The sequence below is a fragment of the Artemia sp. Qi Xiang Cuo genome, chromosome 19 (assembly GCF_049724085.1).
Source record: "Artemia sp. Qi Xiang Cuo chromosome 19, ASM4972408v1, whole genome shotgun sequence".
Taxonomy (NCBI): Eukaryota; Metazoa; Arthropoda; class Branchiopoda; order Anostraca; family Artemiidae; genus Artemia; species Artemia sp. Qi Xiang Cuo.
This window is the reverse complement of record NC_142812.1, coordinates 31,442,762-31,454,637: the sequence shown is the minus strand read 5'-3', so window position 1 is coordinate 31,454,637 and position 11,876 is coordinate 31,442,762. Positions and strand designations below refer to the sequence as shown.

General features: G+C 35.5%; 1 protein-coding gene across 4 annotated transcripts in view; it reads left to right on the top strand.

Annotated features, from left to right (window-relative positions):
- The first annotated feature begins 2,996 nt into the window (after nt 1-2,996).
- The window catches only part of pn (exopolyphosphatase prune), a 42,055-nt gene continuing 33,175 nt past the window's right edge, over nt 2,997-11,876 (top strand). Inside the window, exon 1 of one of the 4 annotated variants that reach the window (XM_089104883.1) lies at nt 2,997-3,106. The gene's annotated coding sequence lies outside the window, so the exon portion shown is untranslated. Of the gene's footprint in view, nt 3,136-3,182; nt 3,205-11,876 lie in introns of those variants that run through there. The other 3 variants (XM_089104884.1, XM_089104885.1, XM_089104886.1) reach the window with 3 other exon arrangements.

The window sequence follows — 11,876 nt, the reverse complement described above, 5'->3', positions numbered from 1 at the left end:
AGAGCCATCTCAGGATCCCAAGTCCATGTACAGCTTACATTTGAAGGTATAATTTTTAAACATAAGTTATTGTTTCTGAGAGTAAAATAAAATTGCTTTAGTGAATCAGATTTACCTTTATAAAAAGTCATTAACAAAAATAAACAAAGATTATGTGACAGAAACTCTGTCCTACCTGAAAATGCAGATACAGCCGGGCTAAGGGAAGAACTAAGTTGCACAACTTGCAATCTCAGACTGAGACAATCATCTTTACTGACCCGCGGGTCATACAGCTGCACTGTTTTTGGAGTTGACAGTCCTCCTTCTAAAACTTGGCAAATGTCAATGTCCATCACCCTTGATGGCTCAAGATCCTTCTTTGTCGTGTAATTCCATTGTTGAGAAATCTTGATGCAGCTCATGCAGGCGGGGATTTCTTTGTACTTCAGACTCTGCATCAAACTGATAATTTTCAAGAGCGACACCAGGTGATTGCAAAAAACACTTCCAGCAACACATGAACAAGCACTGTTGATAATCTGACTGTCACATGAAAGATAGACTGTGATGGAATGTGGTTTCTCCCTCTTTTTAAAACTTTAAGAGCAAGTCCCTGTGATCACTAACAATGGCGGCTAGAAAATTATGTAATCTTATAAAAGATGCATAGTTTACATTGAAAGATATGACTCTACAAATAAGTTGTAGATACTATTGATTTGCTGGAGAGTTGAATTTGAATATGTGTAACAATATTCCCTAAGAGTGTATTAGATAAGTGGGACAATATCAAGATTTCTGAACCATTAGCCCTAAAAAATATGAGAAAATGAGAGCTGAAAAATTTTTTACTGACTTGCTCTTCAAATAGACCTAGGCCTAAACAGTTAAACTGAGGCGAGGTTAGTCTGGTGTTTGGGCCTGAAATGACTGTATAAAGTTCTGAGAGTTTTGGAAGAGTAAAACTGCTATGGGCTGCTTTATATCAGTGGGTGAGGGGGGGGGGGGGGGTCACCAGCTCCAGACTAAAAAAAAAGAACTGGATTGGACTGGTCTTGACAATCTTGGGAAATTTCAGGGGGCCCAGGCCCCTGGCCCCCCCCCCTAAACATGCCACAACGTTAAATTATGTTTTTAGGAACTCTGGTATGCTTTTGTGTGACAGACATACAGCAAACTTTTTTTTGGAGATCTGAGATCAGACACTGGAGGCCAGAGTGCTAAAAAGACAAATTTATACTCTTGTGTTTGGTGTAGCCTGAGGAAAAGTTAGAAAAAATCAAGCTATCCTGCTGCTGAAGGAAAAGCAGGAGAAAAACAGATTAGGATCAAGGTCCGTTTTCAGGAAAGGAAGAGGACTATTGCCATGTGCTGAACTACTCCGAATGGACTTAAATCTCCCTGATAGCTGACGAAAACCAGAGCCAGAACTAGGGGGGCAAAGGGGGAAGCTGCCCTGGGCGCTGAGTTGCGGGGCGCCAAAGGTGTCCCCTGCAACCCTCCAAAGTTAATTAATGCTTCCAAAAAACATATTTTGATTCGGTTCTAGGGACAGAAACTGAGAGAGGGGAATCCTGAGCTCCTCAAAACCTCAAATGGCGCCCTTCTCAGCTAGGTCAACTCATAAATTCTCAGTCACAACATAATAACCGAATTTTTCATTAATATGTGCTCACTCTGCAAAACTCACTTGTACTTTTCATTGGATCCAATATGTTCATGGAACAAAAATCGATTCTGATAATCGATTAATCAAATTTAATTTCACATTGAATTCATCAAATAAAATTAACTCAATTAATTGAATAATTAATTTGAATTCAATTTCAAAATCAATTCCGAATAGCTTATATTCTATAAGTAAATCATTTTTTTGTATTCATATATTCAGAATCTAGTTATTGGTAATAGCAAGGCCCAGGGACATAGGCAGGGGCAGGGGCGTCCCCAAGGAGGGGGGGGGGCATAATATTTATTTTAAAATTATTTGCTTTCCTAGGAAGAAATCTGAGATGCAAATGAAAAAAAAAAATACACGTTTTAGTAGGAAGTTTGAAAATTTTCCAGCACTTTGCACCAGAAAATACCATTTCAGACCATCCAATTATTTTATCTGCTGGCAAATAAGCAGGGAAACAAACTGACAATATCCTTGAACTAAATTTATAAAATTTGATCCTTCGCGGCAAACTATTAGTTAATGATTATTATATTTGGATTTAGCATGAAATTCTAAATGGAGAGGTAGGTCTATTTCTTAGCTATCTCAATATTCCGTGAATGGAAAAATATACCAAAATGTTACCACATGATGCCTGTGCAGTTAGAAGACAAAATATTAACCTGGCTGGACAAAGAGGAAGTTCTAGAAGGGCACGGACCCCAAAACCATCCAATTATCATCACCTTTGTAGCAGAATCTAGCCTAAGTATTCTTGGTACTGATTCACAATGTTAATTTCTAAGGGTCAAATTTTCGTTAAAAACTGGAAAGTCAACCCAGGTTCTTAGGTCATAAACATGTTAAAATTATTGTAGAGACTACGGTGGATCTTTCTGTGTCACTTCTGTTAACTTCTTTGCCTTTTTTGGCACCTAAATAAATGTTTGTAATTTTCAAGTTGGAGTCCATGATTGGCTGGGCAAAGATATAGCTTAGTACAGGCTAAACATACGACCCAAGCTCAGGAAAAATCAATCCAGAATGCAGGTGATGTACAGCCTTGCTATTAACAAGATTATCAACAAAATTAACTCACCAGTGCCTTCTGAATTTCAGGAAATTCCATGATAAGTTCCATGTCTGCACAACAAACTTGCTAACAATATGGCCGATTTTTGTGCAGCGTTCAGGCGGAAAAACGAATAAGGTGTATAGGTTAGAATGGCATCACGTCTAGTTCCCTTGTAAACAACTGTTCGGAGAATTTTATAAATCAGTGATAAGTTGAATATCAAGGAAAGTTGACAGCTTAGGTCAAAATCCTTATCAACGCTGTTTATGCTCAAAGCAAAATGTTCAAAAAGAAAAACCATCTTGAGAGAAGCGAATTTTGAAGAGAAACGAACTGAGTTTACTAGAAGAGACGACTTGTGCAAACTCATCTAAACTTTGTTACCACAGGTCGAATTTGGTGATTCAATTTTTTTTTGGTACTTATAGTCAAGTTACCTGGGTGCCTAGGCTATATGGGGGTGGCTCCCACCCCCCTGGCTGAATGGGTAAAGTTCTACGAAATCATATTATTGAGTTAGAATACACCATTCGATGCCTTTTTGGTAAAATTCTACTTTAGTTACTTTTGAATATCTTAGGAAGGGGTTAGGTTAGGAAAATGAAACTTTCAGGGATGGGTCTACAGGCTAAAGTATGTCCCGGAAGGTATTTTAAAGTACCTACCTCCAATCCTCCCTCTAGAGGGTCCCTGACCTTTGATGGCCTTTGAGAATCTGTGTGCTATAAAAGTGAAACCTTGCAAAATAGATCTTCTGCTTAAATGAAGTATAACAAAATTGTTTTCAGCTTCACAGCTTTGCTCAATCCCAATTTATAAGGTTTTAAAGATGTGCAAATACATTTCCTACATTTTGGGAATAAACATTGATATGGCACAAAAATTCTGCTCAAATAACTGAAAGTGCATTTTCAGAGCTAAAGCCAGAGAAAAAGAAAATGATAACTAAAAATTATGGTAAAATGTTGTTTTGTCAAAATTTCAATGGGTATTGACCTGTCATGTAAGCAAATTTCAGGACCCTCTAGAGAGAGAAGGAGTGGAGGTAGGTACTTCAAAATACCTTCCTAGGACATACTTTAGCCTGTAGATCTATCCCTGAAAGTTTCTTTTTTCTAACCAAACTCCTTTCCAAGATAGTCAGAAGTAGCTAAAGTAGAACTTTACCGCCTTTTTTTATGCTGATTATAAATATATTAATCATTTCTATCGGAAATGAATTTCAGCCCCCCCCCCCTATATCGGCCCATTCCGGGGGTGGTTAGGCTAGGTATAGCATGTATCGGGGGGGGGGGAGCTGAAATTCATTTCGAATAGAAATGCTTATTATATTTGTAATCAGCATAAAAAAAGGCATCGAATGGTGTATTCACTTTATTCCTAACTCAATAATATGATTTCATAGAACTTTACCGCTGAATGATGCTGCCTTATTTTTATATTTTTGTTCTGAGATTTCTATTATATAGCATTAAAAGTGCCAATTAGAGGAGGTTTGCCCCCCCCCTAGCTGAATGATGCTCTTATTTTCATATTTTTGTTCTGAGATTTCTGTTAGGCTATATAGCATTAAAAGTACCAATTAGACTAGGTTTGCCCCCCCCCCCTGGAATTCAGCTTATGGGTGCCCATGAACTGAAACTTTACATTTGAGCACCAGAACTGCTAGGCTACCTTGATGGCTAGACCCTCCCTTGCAATGTCTGGATATAAATCCAGGTAAAGTTCTCCCAAATCAAATTATTGAGTTAGGACTAAAGTGAATACACCATTTGATGCCTTTTTTTCTGCTGATTACAAATATGATAATCATTTCTTTTGGAAATGAATTTCAGCCCCCTATATATGCCAATTCAGGGTTAGGTTATGTTGGGTTAGTTTAGGTATATTTAGGGGGGGGGCTGAAACTAATTTCTGATAGAAATGATTGTTATATTTGTAATCAGCATAAGAAAAGGCATCGAATGGTGTATTCACTTTATTCCTAACTTAATAATATGATTTGGTAGAACTTTACCTAAATCCAAGCTATGTAGAAAAATTGGTAAATTTCTCATTATTCATATTACTGACTTACAAATAACGTAAACATACCACTCAATGCCTTTTTTTATGCTCTTTCCAAATATAATAATCATTTTTTGCTATCCAAGTAATATTACTTTCCAAGTAATAATAATTAATTTCCAACAAAAATGATTATTATGTTTGGAAAGACCATAAAATAAGGCATCAAGTGGTATGTTAACTTTATTTGTAAGTCATTAATATAAATAACAAAAATTTACTAAAAACTTGCTGATTTTTGGTTGGCCTATTTATTTTGGTAATTTTTTTTGCAAATCATATTAATGACTTACAAATAAAGTAAAGGCAATTTTTTACCAAATCATATTACTGTCTTACAAATAAGTAAATATACCACTTGATGCTTTTTTTATGTTCTTTCCAAATATAATAATCATTTTTGTTGGAAATGAATTTCACCCCCACCCCTATATATACCAATTGAGGCTATATATTTGCACATTAGGGGCAGGGGGTGTTTTTGCAGATTTTATTTCTGATGTAAATGGGAGGTAAGTTTAAACTTTACCCCCACCCCCCTAATGTGCAAATATATACCCTGAATTGGTATATAGGGGTGGGGGTGAAATTGTTTTGTAGGTTAAGGTCTTGTTGATCTAGGAACTTACAGAAGTAAACTTCAAGCCATTTGGAAAGCTTTAAGAGAGAAAAAGGGTTTAATTAATCAAGCAGGGAACAAAACATACTAAAAACAAAACACAACAAAAAGCAGATCAGATAAAAATTGTTTTTCTATTTCTCAGGCACAATTTTTGGATGCCTTTGCCCCAATACAATTTTTTGTTACATCAGTTTTCTTTTAGCCAAGGGACTTTGGCTGTAAGTTTCTAACTAGTGATGAATAAGAAATTTTTGGCACATTCCCATGCCTCTGAATAACTGGCCCCTTCCCAAAAAGGGAACTCAGGAAACAATGTCTGAAAGTTTTGGTCCAATTTGCTACTCAAGATCAAACACGCCCCCTTTTATCATTGTAAAACGTCCTTGTAAAAAAATGGCAATTTCTAAACTTTGGGGTCTTTTCATCTTAGAAAGTATATTTGTTGAATTTCAAACAATATGGCTAAATAAAGATTTTAACTTGATATTACAGGAGCCATGGGGTTGGGAAAGCAATAAAGAGCACAGAAAAGGGGCTGGTTACCCTCAAATTACTCTCAAAGGTACTAGAACTTTCAATGTCAAACTGAAGAACTCCCCTACAAAGTTTTTGTGACAACCTCTACCATAAAAGGTGACAAGAGAAAAAATAAATAAAAACTAACAGATGCAAGGCAAATTTCTTTTTACAATAGGTTACACAAGAACACTGCATCTGATTTTGCTGTGATGTTGCTCAAATTTGAAAGACACCTTCTAGTAGTGTGTAGAAGAAATTCTCATGTTCTTATTTATTTAGCTTGTTCAAAAGGGTAGATAATTATGAAAATAGACAAAATATTCACGTTCTGAGGATCATCCCAATTTCTGATGCAGCATAAAAGCATGTGCAAGGGTAATATGAATATTGCCTATAGCAAGGAGTGTGTTTGGGACCTGGGATGTGCTTGTGGAAGAGCACTAGAAGTATCATTGAGTTTGCCAAGTTGTTCTCTCTAGCAAAAAAGAACAGAGGAGGGTTGCCTTTAGTTTACAGAGCATTCACTTTTGCAGAAACTATTGCAGTGACATTGGCCAAAAGTGAACAAATATTTAGCAAGATGAAAATTGTCAAGAACAGATTGAGGTCAGCTATTGGACACTATCAACTTGACCATCTCATTCTCATGTTGTCAAAAAAAGACACAGGCTGCTGGAAAATATTGACCTCAACCTACTTGTAGAAAAGTGGAAAGTCAAAAAGCCTTGCAGTCTTAAAGTTTAGCTTATTTTCTTTGCCTTGAATTTGCTTTTATACCTGAGTTTTTCTCTACAATATATGACATTTTCTGCAACTAATAAACATTATTTTAATACCTAAAAAAACAAAGTAACAAATGTTGGTTATCGTCGGCACCTACCTCAATTCATCTGTGCATATTGGACACCCCCCCCCAAGGTAAAAGGCTTGTGATGCCCCTGCCCTTGGCAACTGGTTTTGATATGGCTTCACTGGTTGCAGTGAAGCCATATCAAACCCAGTATCCTGAATACTGGGTTTTTTTAGCTTGAGGGTTTGCAGCTACAGACTTTAAATCCCCCACCTAGAGGAAGAAGGGGTTGACAAGGCTCACCACTTTGTAAACCCTACTCATGTTGAGTAGCTTTGAGCTTGTTTTGAGTTTGACTCAGTTATTTATTGCAATTTCTATTTGATTTGGGTTTCATTTATTTATTGATTGTGATTTTTGGTAGTTTTATGCTTGAGAGATTGTTTGACTTTATTTCTGCTCATTTTTGGTTTATTGGAGCTCTTTAATTTTCTTTTAAAAAGTTGTTGTGTGGAAAATTTTTTTAAATTAATTCCTGTTTGTTTTTTATTGACATTCTTTTTAACATGAAAAAATATTTTGTATCTTTTGTTGTTTTTTTCTGTAAGAATCCTTAGTTTGGCTTGCTTTTTGTATGTTGGAGAAACTTTTTCATAATTGTTTAATCCTGACAAAAATAATATTGTACTGTTTAATTCAATTTTATACCTCCTCAAGTTAACCTAAAAAATAAAACATATTATCAACCCCAAAAATTCTATGTATGTTCTTTGACAAACTGGATACACTTACACTCTTTTGATTGATTTAAATTGTATGAGCAGAAGTAGTAATAGCAGTAGCCTGAAAGTTTCAACTCATACCCCCAGTTGTTCTCAATATATTGCTGAGGTGTTTTATTGGCAACCATACACACAGTGCCTTCTGTTTTAATTTTAAAGCAACATTTAGTTTTAAAGCATAATTGGTCAACTACATAATTGTTGGGGTTTGACCTACCCAATATCCCTTGAGACATAGTTACTGAACCCTTCTACTGTGATGAACACTATAGCAGTCTTGAAATTTTGACTGGATTTGTTTGTGAAATGAATGGGCTTGGGAGGAGGGCTGCTTGCCCTCCAATGTCTTTTGACTGTTGAAAAAGGCACTAGAACTTTTTAATTTAGTTCAGCTTCTGCCTAAATATTCCATGAAAGCTTCACCTTAATATTCTTAGCTTGTACAGTAGCAGTAGCTGTAGTAGCATTAGTAGCAGTATGCTGATAACACCTTTGGTTTCTTCCACATCCCCTTTAACACATTCTGAAAGTTCAAACCATATACCATCAACCATTTCTGAAGCATTTTTGATATGTTCTATTGACAACCTGTGTGGGTATTGTGTGTTCCAAATTTCTTCCATACAGTTTCAATATTAACCCAAATTATTTGCCTTAATAACCTTAGTTTTAGTAGCAGTAGTAGTAGTAGTACAAGTAGAATTAATAGTAGTAGCCTTAGCATTAGTGACAGTAGTAGTAGTAGAAGTATTAATATTAGTAGCAGTAGTAGTAATATGAGTAGAAGCAGTAGCATTAGGATGTGAATATTTTCTTTTTGTTAGTTCAACATCCCCCTCAACAAGCCCTGTTGGTTCCAACTTCACTCACCAAACTGTTTGTAAGATATTGTTGTTACACCCTTTTGACAAACTGCATACTGATGGCGTGTTGTGATTAATTTCACTCCCCCCCCCCCATTGTTGTAACAGTAGTCACAGTAGTAGTATTGGTGTTACTAGTTGTAGTATCAAAAGTGATAGTGGTAGTACTAGTAGCAGCAGTAGCATTAATGTATTGCCTTTACAAGCAGTTGCAATAGAAGTAGTAGTAGTAGTGGTAGCATGCAGCAAATTTTGTCTTTTTGATCATCTTTCTTATCCTTTCTTGATAGATCCAAATTAATATATCCAGTCATTCCTGGATTACACTCTTTTTACCATCCATATACACATAACAGGTTTTGATTTAGTTCAGCACTCCCCTCAACATTTTCTGAAAGGCTGAAAGACTTGAATGTCCTTCATCTGTTTGGAAAGTAAAGTTCAAACATGCATACCTTTCTCAATAATTGCCTAACATACAGCCCTTGCTCTGAGGACTGTGGGAAGGTTGACATCCCCAAAGACATTAATTCCTGGTTCTTTCAACATTGCTGAACAAATAGCTCCCTTAAAATCTTGATTGGATGTTTTTTGGGGAATGATCAGCTTGTGGAAGAGGGGTTGGTTGCCTTCCACTCACTTTTGACTCCTAAAAAGGACACTAGAACTTCCTACTTACAATCAAATGAGCCCTGTCCAATCCGAAGTTTATATGACCACCTGTTCCATCAAAACCTTATATGCCCCAGGGTATAAGTTACAACCTTTTCCCCTGGGATCTGGGCTGTGTCTGCCCTGAAGGCTTTGTTATATGCTCTGTGGACTATTGTGAAAAAAATGGCTATCTCACAATTTCAATCAGATGCATTTGGGGAAAAGTGGGTCTCAGGGGGGGGGCTAGTTGCCCTCCATCACTTTCGACTCTTAAAAGGGAACTAGACCTTTAATTTTCAATCAAATGAGCCTCCTCTGAAGTTCACACAACCACTTCTTCCATCAAAACCTTATATGCCCCAGGGTATAACTTACAACCCTTGCCCCTAAACACTGGGGGAGGGGATGTCAAACCCTAAGGTCTGGTTATGTGATCTTTGGAATGTTTTTGAACAAATGGCTATCTAAAAATTTCTATCAGATGCATTTGAGGAAAACTGGACATGTGGGGGAAGACTAGCTGCCCTCTGATCACTTTTACTCTTAAAAAGGGCACTAGAACTTCCGATTCCTAATCCAATGAGCCTCCTTCGAAGTTTTTATGACCACCCTTTCCATAAAACCTTATATGTCAGAAATGAATTTTACCCCCACCCCTATATGTACTAATTCAGGGTATATATTTGCACATTAGGGGCGTGGGGGTAAAGTTTAAACTTACCTCCCATTTATATCAGAAATAAAATTTACCCCCCTTCCCCTACGGTAAAAATGAACAACTTGAATTTTTATATAGGCTAAAGAGGGGTGGGAGTGAAAATTATTTCTGATTAAAATTATTGTTATATTTGGAAAGAGCATAAAAAAAGGCATTGAGTGGTATGTTTACTTTATTTGTAAGTCAATAATATGATTTGCAAAAAATTTAGCTTTATTTTTCCTCAAGGTAAATTTGGAGATATATATATATATTTAGAGGCAGGTTAAGTGTTACCTATGTTTGACATTATAGAAAATTGTCTCTTTATATCTTAACAATAGAATATTTTCAATTATTACCTTTAAAGAAAGAAGTATAAAGTCAAACATAAGGTAATATTATGCTTTATCTATTTATATAGAATGAGAAAAAAAAAAATCATAGGCGTACAGATGACTTTTTAAACTTGATTCTTTTATAGGCCTACAGCACCCATAAATAAAGTCATACAGATGACTTTTTACACCTTGTTCTATTTTGGAGCAAACATAAATAAAGTCATATAAATGACTTTTTATACCTCATTCTCATAAGGAAAGCATGGAAAAAGTCATACAGATGACTTTCTTTGTTTTCCTTGTATACTGTATATCATGCTGTTGTAGTATTTTACCATAATCAAAATGTTTCAATATAGACATTATAGAGAATGCTCCTAAATATAATAGAAGAAATTTTACTGCCCCATTTCTATATAAAGAAAACAATAAAATATCTTAAAGGATTAGTGACAGTATTGACAATTGTGCCAAAGAGCATGGGAAAGAGGAGTGGGTCAATTTTAGAGCGAAAACCAAAAACGCTCAGAATAAAGATTAATAGGATCTTCCTCAAGAGGAAGCCTCTGAGACCGCTCCTCCCCCATTTTTTAGAGCAGGGTGAAGAGGGGGTCAATTTTGGAGAGAAAACCAAAAATGTTCAGATTTGAAAATAAACGGGATCTGCCTCAAGAGGAAGGCTTAGAGACCCCTCACTTCCCATTTCTGAGGGTTGAGGGAAGGGGGGTAATTTGAGAGGGAAAACTAAAAATATATACATATAGGCCTATTGGAAAACAATATGTACTTCTATTCCAAATGTTTTGTACATTCCTACATTAAGTTTTACAACTTAATGTAAAACTAACGTTTTTTCTATAAGGAAAACTTAAAAAGTTTCCATGCTGTTCCTGAAGTTTTCTCTTTATATGACTGAGCCAGTACACTGTCTTCCATATGACATTTTGGTGAATCATCTAATAGCTATTACAGATAAACTTTTGTAGGCTACTAGTAAATCTTCTTGGTTATGATAAGTAGAAAAAACAAAAAGAAACTTCTATTACAAATATTTTGTATATATAGAGGAAATCAAAAAGTCATCTCTATGATGCTATTCATGTTTGCTCCATAACAGTATAAGGCGTAAAAAGTCATCTCTTTGATTTTATTTATGTTTGCTCTATGATAGAAAAGCCATCTGTTGGACTTTAGGCTATTCATATTTGCTTTATTATAGTGTGAGGAATAAAAAGTCATCTGTATGACTTTATTTATGTTTGCTCTATAATAGAATGAGTTAGGCTATGAAAAGTGATTTGTATGGCTTTATTTATGTTTGCTCTTGTAATAGAATGGGGTATAAAAAGTCATCTGTATGACTTTATTCATGTTTGCTCTATAACAGTGTGAGGTATAAAAAGTTTCCACCTTAGAAGGCTTAATTTAAAGTCTTTTGGCTTGAAAAGGGTTTCAGTAAGAAGGAAAACATGTAGGAATTTAACTGTTTGATTAGAATTTTAAAGTTTTATCCGATTTAATGAAATTGGAGCATTTTCACCTACAAATTGACAGAACAAAAAGTTATCTGTTTTCAACATAAGTTGGAACCCAATTCAACACATGTTCAATTCATAAGCCAATTCTTTTGATATACCTATTAGTATCAAAATTCCGTTTTTAGAGTTTTGGTTACTATTCCACCAGGTCACTCCTTACTTACAGTTCATTACCATGAACTGTTTGATAACCCATCAAAATCCAAATAGAGATCATTGAAATATTGATTGTTTTTGTGTGCTACCAAAAGCATTGTATTCATAAAACTTTACAGTTTTATGAATT